The 8,545-nt window shown below is 52.0% G+C and overlaps 1 non-coding gene across 1 annotated transcript; it reads right to left on the reverse strand.

Moving 5' to 3' along the window:
* Positions 1-6,220: 6,220 nt before the first annotated feature.
* On the reverse strand, positions 6,221-6,432 carry LOC122383519. The gene has a single exon (XR_006256855.1). It is a non-coding gene; the product is annotated as a small nucleolar RNA U3 (small nucleolar RNA).
* Positions 6,433-8,545: the final 2,113 nt, after the last annotated feature.

An 8,545-nucleotide genomic window follows, 5' to 3' on the forward strand; every position in this document is an offset into this window, starting at 1 on the left:
TCGTCTTCATTGTGTTCTTTGTGGTTTTTTAGTTTTGATCATATCATCCTCCATCAGGCTTGTTTCTGGCGGTGGTTCTGGAGACAGCGTGTCGATCCAGCTCTGTAGAACGTCATCCGGAGGTGGCAGAGTGTGATGGCCAGCCACGCGGCGCGCGTATCGACATTGACCAGAAACTATCACATCATCTCCAGGTCAGTACCTAATTGTGTGAACCAACGCGTCCACAGGTCAGCTGTGTCCCTTTTCGTCACTAGATCAGCGACGTGATGGCAATTCTGTGACCCGTCACCGCGTCCTTAGGTGGGTGGCTCGGGAGAACTTTTTGTGTTGCCGGGATGGGATGTCTGCTAATGCAGGTGCCGCTGCAACTTAGTGTCGTGACGTATGATGGGTCTCAGGTTCGGGTTTCGATTTCTCGAGTGAGAAATGTGTGTACAGGCTTATATACTGTTATTATAGCTGAGTGTGCGTCAGGAAACGTTATGAGCTACTATGAGTCGTGGTCGCCGTGGCTCGTAGTGGTATTTGACGACCGTCGTGACCTGTGACGGTCACCGTGACTGCTATGTGATGGTCGCCGCGGCTGGCATATGACGGCCGCCGTGACTTCTATAACGGCCTTCGTGACTGAAACGTGACGGTCGTCTTGACATGCCGCGACTCGCTGCTTTACAGGTCACTGGTCGAGGGCGCTCGAGCTGACGGTGTCTTCCGACGGCTCCACGGTGACCAGCGCCGCCACCGCCGAGACCATCCGACTCCTGAAATGCTAACGGCCGTGCACGAACAAGAGGCTCTTAGCATCCAGGTGCAAGGCAAGCGCCATGCTCAGAGGTGTCATCCGAAGAAGGCCGCACAGTGCACTTTAAGCGGAGCTCGGGTGTAGTGCGCGCCGACGGATAGGATGAAATGACGGGCCGGCCATCAGATTTCAGTGCGGGGATCAAGATGGTCGGAGCCGATGTGGCTCGGTTGATGGTGTGGCAGGGTTGATTGAGAGTGAAAGCGAGACACCCGGATCTGTAAAGAATACGCCGATACGGGTCTCGAACGTCGTCTCGCAATTTGTGCTCTGTAATATGACGGCTATGCCGTGGTATCATTCACTCTCGGTGCGCTAATAAATAATAAATAGGACAGAGGCTGGAATTAAGATATTATATTTGGATGTAAGGGGCAGGTTTGGGCCAGCGCTATTTTAGAAATCGTGAGCGTGCTAGTTGCAATCAATCGCGCGCTTCTTGTTGAGCATCTGTGAGCGAGAAAATACTTTCTCTGGAACTTAGCAGTTCGTCGTGAAATATTTGTATCTTTGGAGTAAGTTGTCAGAACATGAATGCATTTTTGGTGTCCACTGCAGCTGCTGTTCTGGAACAGAAACATGCCGAGATCGGTTGTGTATGTATGTTGTGGCAAAATCAAGCAGCCGTACCATGAATCAAAAGCGATATGTGAATTAAAGTATATTTCACTATTTTTCAGTTTTATCATACAGATCACAGAAATGCGTCAAATACTGATCACACCCGGTTCCAAACAAAAACGCTTGCGATCACTGGAAAATAAATAAACAATAGATACCCATGTGGCTGCCTGGCGTGATCCGAGACTCTCTCTCTCTCTCTCTCTCTCTCTCTCTCTCTCTCTCTCTCTCTCTCTCTCTCTCTCTCTCTCTCTCTCTCGCTCTCTCTCTCTCTCCCCTCTCTCTCTCTCCCTCTCCCTCTCCCTCTCCCCTCTCTCTCTCTCTCTCTCTCTCTCTCTCTCTCTCTCTCTCTCTCTCTCTCTCTCTCTCTCTCTCTCTCTCTCTCTCTCTCACTGTTGTTGCTGACGCACACGGCCGAATCGGCCAAGATGGAGAGCACGGAACGATGCTGGTGACTGGCGGACCAGCGAAAACAGGAAATGAGATGAAAAGCTCTAGCTCCCGTCTGCGCGCGGAAGGGCGCTGATTGGCGCGGCTCACAGACTCCATTGGCTCATCCGACTGTTGTTGGTTTTCTCCCTCCCCTCCCACAGGCCTAGCCAGGTAGCTTAGTTGTGCGCAGAAGCGAGCGGCCAGAGCGGCGCTAGGCGTCGCCCTCCCAGGTACCGGGCAGTGCAGCTGGACTTGCCGCGGATGGTCCGCCTCTGATCTCGGCACACTCGGCAGAGTGCGGCCGGACACGCCATGGAGTTGCATAGCGTGGATAGGCCGTATGGTGTCGCTGTCGTTATTATAAAAGCGTAAGTAGAAGGTTGAAGCAAGATAGAATGCCATCTTTTTTCGAGCTTTGTTACAAATTATTAGTATTGGCCGTTTCATTACACATAATATCGCAAAGCACAGCTTTATGCGCTGGCTACAATATATGCGCGTCGGTTGCGGCAGTAATCATCGAAGAAATATATGATTTATGAACGTTTCTTGGTCATAGAATGATAATACATTGCAATGATTACCTGTTGTAAAGAAAACTCCTATACTGCCGCTCTATCGTCCGGAATTATTCGTGTTTGATTACGGCGATTCCGCCACTCTATCAGCTGATTTTTGTTTCCGAGTCACGTGACCAACCGGTGTCTCCCTGGTTCACATGAGACGGCCGCCGGCCTCCCCCTCCCCTCCCCCTCCCTCGGAGACGGCCGGCCGTCCGACCAATCAGCACGCAGGAACGAGAGGCGTCGCCGGCGGGCAGAGCGCGGGGGTGCCCCCGGGCTGGGAAGCCTACCAGCTTCTCACGGCTGTCAAGGGAATGATGTCCCCGGGCTGGGAAGCTCCCGAGCTTTCCACGGCTGATGAAAACGTGCTAGGTGGTGGTCTGGATGATGTGTTTCCTATGAGGATGCTAACTTTATTAGAGGAAGGATTTACGTAAAATTTTGAAGTAACAGGGATTAACAATCATCCGAGTTCCGAGCATGTTTTGATACATGTTTACGGATGTTAAGATTCGGACTTGCAAGCTTAATCTGCAAAGAAGTAGCAATATCAATACAGTTTTGAAAGCAGGTGATTGAAAAGTGTTCTTGAAATGGTTTCGGAGTCCGGCTGAAGTCAGACGAGATCCCTGTTCAACAGTCGTATCTAGGGTTAATGAGTGCAAGTCCAGTTCCTGTACGGGCTGTCGCCGTCCGGCTGTCAGTCTCTGTCACTGCCCATTGTCACTGTCAACTGCTGCCACTCCGAGCTCCTGTCCGCGCTCCTCCCCCCCCCCCGCCGACCGACCGTTCCACATCACCCCCGCCCCCTCCCCACCTCTCGTGTTCTCGGCTGGGCCGCGCCCGCGGCGTCCAGGTCACGTGATCAGCCCAGGGGCGGAGCTTCCTATACAGTTGGTGGGGCATTTTCCCTACTACTAAGCGTTTCGCCCCACCAACTTTAGCAGATTTCTAAGACTTTGTTGCTTTGCAAATTAATCTTTTCCCATTGAAGAGCTTTGGAATGTCTGTATATGCAAAATATCTGTAATGATAGGACTTGATTCAGTGTGGCATTTTAGTTAACTTCATAATCGGACATTGTGGCTTTGACGACTTTTTGCCCCACCAATTTCCCTGGAAAAGCTAGCCAGCCATGGATCAGCCGACTGGCTGGTCTCACCGAATGAAGAAATATCAACGCAATACGAAAGAAGCAGTTAGCGACCACTGAAGCGTCCCGTGTCACCTTCCCTCCCATCAGCTAGTTCAATTCTTTGACGAGAAAGCAGCTTTCAATTTCATACCAAAACACAACGAAATTAATTAAAGGTAGTGTGCCAGCTTTCCTGGACCGTATGGAGTTAATGGCCCAGATAAGGAGAACCGGATTTTTAGAAATTATCCATACCTTCAAAACTCATGGAAACGTCTTAAATTCTTCAAATTTTGAGTACCCCAGTGCGAAATTCGCCCCGACGGGTTGTCGGTCGTACCCCAACCACATTTCACACCACTATGAACAATAAACGCACACACTGAAATCGGCTCATCCAATCAAGTTTCGATAAACCCGTTCATCATCATCTCCTGCGGTTTCGAACACGCCTGTTAGGTGGTGCGGTAGACCGCGCCCAAAGCCAGGGCCCCGGTAACGTGAAGTAGCCGAGTCGGGGCAGCGTGCGCTGACCCAAGCCGGGGCCGCGCGTCCTCTCGGTGTCATGCGATAGCCCGGGGCTGCCCGCGGGGATGCGGTAGACCGCGCCCAAAGCTGCGGCCCCGGCTTGGGTCAGCGCACGCTGCCCCGACTCGGCTACCTCACGTTACCGGGGCCCTGGCTTCGGGCGCGGCTTCTGCTCATACTTTGTGGTGCGGTGGTGGTGCGTCGGGCCGCGCGCTCTGACTTCGGCCAAGAAAAATGCGTCAGCTGATCATTGTCATTTCTGCCACTTGCGTGTGGTGAAATGGGGCCATGACTTAAGAGACGGCTTTTTCATATCAATTATTTTACATAAAATCATATTTCAAACCATAAATAATGTTCGACAGCCAAAAAAAAAAAAACAATACCAATACAGGCTTACAGTTTAAGGCTCGACATTGTGTTGTCTACGATTAGACAGCTGATAACTCATTCCCGTACGTCGTAACTCTATAATGACCTTTGCTTATTGTCATATGTGCGCCGCATTCGCGATTGTTGCCGACGCCTGTTTGCAGGTCAGCCCACTACAGTTGTTATACATATCGAAAAACCGATAAACTTTTAGGCGAAAAAGGCACTATTCCAGGCCCATTTTTGATTTTTTTGCGATATTAGGTAAAAACAGAAGCTTCTTATCCTAGGAAAAATAAAATGGGCAATCTTTCAAAGGTGGCACACTACCTTTAAATGCAATTAATTTTCCGAATTATAACTAACGCCGCTTGTCAAGTATCTCCCGCAACATCTCCTTAGCCGTTTTCAGGACAGGCCATCTGGCAAATACACGCAAACTTCACCGAATCTAACCAAATCTCTTTTACAGCAAATCTATTCAAACCAAGATTCTATTTCAACTTTTTTAATGGAATACAATGCCTGATGATTTGATAAATCAGGCATGTAAGGGACTAGCTCGAGCTAAGCTGAAAACCACTAAGAGTAAACTATAAGGCTAATGTGACCGAATCGTACCAAATGTGACCAAAATAATTGTGTTCGATAGCCTTCGTCAAACCGCCTGTTGCCACCACTCTGGATCTGCATTCTGGGACATGACTATGATGTGCTGCAAACTACCTTATGAGCATATTAACGGTTTAATTTTCCAAATTTCTTCCGGGTGGCGTTGGAACCAGAGTTTTCTAGTTGACGGCCTTGCTCGTAAACCATCCCCTAAACCACGGTCCCACGGTATCGGATGCTCCGCCGGTGCTAGCGGCTCCTCCGGCGCCGTGCCTGGCGTCGCCCCTGCCCACAGGGACGCGGCGGCGCGTCCCGTGGCAGAGGCACGGCAGTCGGCCGCCGACCGGCCGGGCGGCGGGTGGGGCGCCCGGAGTCGCTGCTCCGGTCTGCGCCAGTCGAGTCCCAGGTGCCAGCGCCGCTCCGCCGCCTATCGGGATCCGCGCTGGGGCCATGGCCGTGCGTGGAGACGGGCTTTCAGGTGCCCGTGGGCGGGGGCAGCCCCGTCACTCCGGTCCGGAGAAGGAGCCGTTTTCGGTAGCTGTTGTTATAGTTTCCGGCGGGCCTCTGCTCCTCAATGTGTCCCTGTTTGGACACCTGACGGCTGGACAGCGGTGTTCCGGGCTCGGCTTCGGATGGTGCCGCTCATAGTCGCCCAGACACGGTGACTGGTGACGTGGTGACTAGGAACAGCCGAGTCGCGTCCCTGTACGCTCACTCAGTATGTGACTCGGGGGCAGCCGAGTCACTCTGCTCCCACTTAGCATGACTCGGGAGCAGCTGAGTCGCGTCTCTGCACGCTCACTCAGTATCCTTCCGGCGTCTTCCTGAAAGAAAGAAAAATGAGGTAGCGAGACGGCAAGACACCAATGAGAGTCAGAAAACGTTGCTTGATTTCACGATAAGCATCAATCAAGTTCCAAAGCGTCCTGACCTGAATCTGCCGGCAGGCCAGGAACAACTCAAAATTGGGTTTTCCGACATATGTAAGGCGCTAGTCTACCACAAAATATCGAAAGACACAATCGGTTCGGGTTAAATGTTAAAATAGTTTATCGTATTTCCACTTCAAGATCACCTCCCGACATGGGATGTAAGAAGTAAAGGCACGCAAACTTTCCACCATCTCGCATCATTCATATGATAATGAGTCAAACCACTCAGAACGTGAACTGTCCCCCGTCACCCACCAAGGCAAATGACAAAACGGTCTTCAATGATCAAAAGTCACCCAAAGGGCACCTTATGAACCGCTTCCCGCTCAAGAGAATTCACCACAACTCCTCATCGTGGTTTGAGACACGCGAAAATTCGAGTGAATGATCGCGATAAGACCTATAGAAATGATCCTGTAGAAGTAAGGTCTTGGTTTCGCCGCGGATTTTCGCACCTATATGCATGCTTTGAGTGGACTGTGTTGTCAGTTACGACTTTTCGTCGCACATAACATGTGATTCTGAAAATATATTGGCTGTTTAGACCTGTTTTCAATTATGTTTTGTATTGACTCTCACCATTGTGCTACTTCCGACCATGAAAAGTTATTTTTTAAAGCGTTCATCCATAAAAACCTGATCACATTTTGTCCTGTTGAAAATGCGCCACCTGTTATCACTATGGCAGCTACAGTTTCTAGTGACGGCTACTTGGTAGAGGAGTAGACCTGGCACAGCTATCGCTTTATAGGTCCTCCCTATCGACGGCGTTTAACTGATCATGTTGATTGCTTGCTCGCTTTAAAAATAAAACAAACTTTGAACGGCACATTGAGCAAAACTGCTCCGGCAAGATCACCGTTTCCCGATGGATCGGCTGGAGGCGCTGCCCCGTTGTTCCGTGTGCCTGGCGCCGCCACTGCGCCACCGATCCGCGCTGTTCCGCTGGTGGCGCGTGGCCCGCTCGCTGTGTGCCGGTCGGCGGCGGACGCCAGTTGTCGGCCAGCCGCCGTCGTGGGCGGACACGGTCCACGAGGTTGGGAGTCGGGGCTGGACCAGACGTATGCCACAAACATGGGACCGGAAGTCGCAAACAGCAGCCTTTGGCGAGACCGGCTCTTCTCGGCAGAGGCCTGCACACGCTGCCGTACACATCTTGTCCTGGCACCCGGTGCGGATAGTTGACGGCCTCTGCCCATGTGACCGGCACAGCTCTGATGCAGGTCGACGGCGAATGCGCCACCGGTCCCTCACGGAGGCGCGCGAGTGCCGCCATGGAGTCGGCGCAGAAGATGATCGGGGTCCTCCTCGTGTGCGGGGTCGCCTGTTGGGTAGTCGGCAGCTGCTTGGAGCGCCATCATCTCCGCTCTGTAACTGGAGCAGAGGCGGCCGGCGGCGATGCGGAGCTCCGTCACCTCGCCGTCCGGCCTCTCGATTAACACGCCTGCTCCCGCTCCTCCGTCAGTGATGCCTTCGGAAGTTTTTGTTTTTACTATCATTATGTTTCTCTTGCCGAGACACGCTGAATGGTCAATAATAGCTCATGCTCTGCCAGAAAGAGGTCATGCTGCCCAAAAGTCGAGGTGTATTGTTGAGCTGAATGCATTCAGGATCTTCTATCACTCTAGCGTGTCTCCATCAAAAGTAATTGTCGAAACTACTTCTGATGACCTCTACTGGCTCCTGACAAACCGGTAGGAGCCATGCTGGTCACCGAGGAGCCGCGCTGTTTCCGCGCCATTCTCGTAAGAGCTCCATGTCGTTGACCTCTGAAGACCCCAGGCATGACGCGCAGGCTTCGGAGGCCCACGTGGCCCCCGTGTGTCTTATATTCGCCCTGAGATCCTCGAGGGCAAACTTCGCCATGGTGGGGGAGGGGGAGGGTCGAAAAAGTCGAAATAGGCGAAAGTTAACTTTTGATGGACTCTGGTGATATGAACTTTCAATTTTTTCCAGCTTCATGAGGATAAATATATTTTCGTAACAAAATCATTGCAGTCACGTTACAAACTCACAGTGCCCTCAAGAATGGAGGACGAACTAAACGTTCGGTTGGTTACGGGCGAAAGTGGCAGAGGCTACAGCCGCTGGTCGATGGCCGAGTAAAACAACAAGTATCCGGCCGAGCTTCGCACGCTCCCCCCGCTCAGTTCGTGCACCTGATGGTCGTCGTACTTGTGCCATCTGTCCGTGTTGGGTGCGCGGCAGAAGGCTGTGTAGTGGCCACTGTCCATGGAACCGTAATGGTTCACCACACCGTACAGGTGATACCTGTGGTGCTGTTGGTGCGCATCCTTGGTAGCCAAATGCCGTGACATGTCCAGGTTTTTTAGCGGACACAGGACACTGGACTGATTCTTCTTCCACGCGCCGTCGTTGAAGAAGCGCTGTATGTGGATGATCAGTACTGGTGGAAGACGCCAGATGTCAAGCCGCTTGGTGGCCCGGTCGTCACTGCTTTGACACTCCGGGCAAGTCCAGCCACTGATTGTGTCGCCCTCCACAAAAAGCTGGATGCACTCGTGGAGCGAGCACTGACTGGCCC

Source organism: Amphibalanus amphitrite, unplaced genomic scaffold, assembly GCF_019059575.1.
Source record: "Amphibalanus amphitrite isolate SeventyFive unplaced genomic scaffold, NRLGWU_Aamphi_draft 000165F_arrow, whole genome shotgun sequence".
Taxonomy (NCBI): Eukaryota; Metazoa; Arthropoda; class Thecostraca; order Balanomorpha; family Balanidae; genus Amphibalanus; species Amphibalanus amphitrite.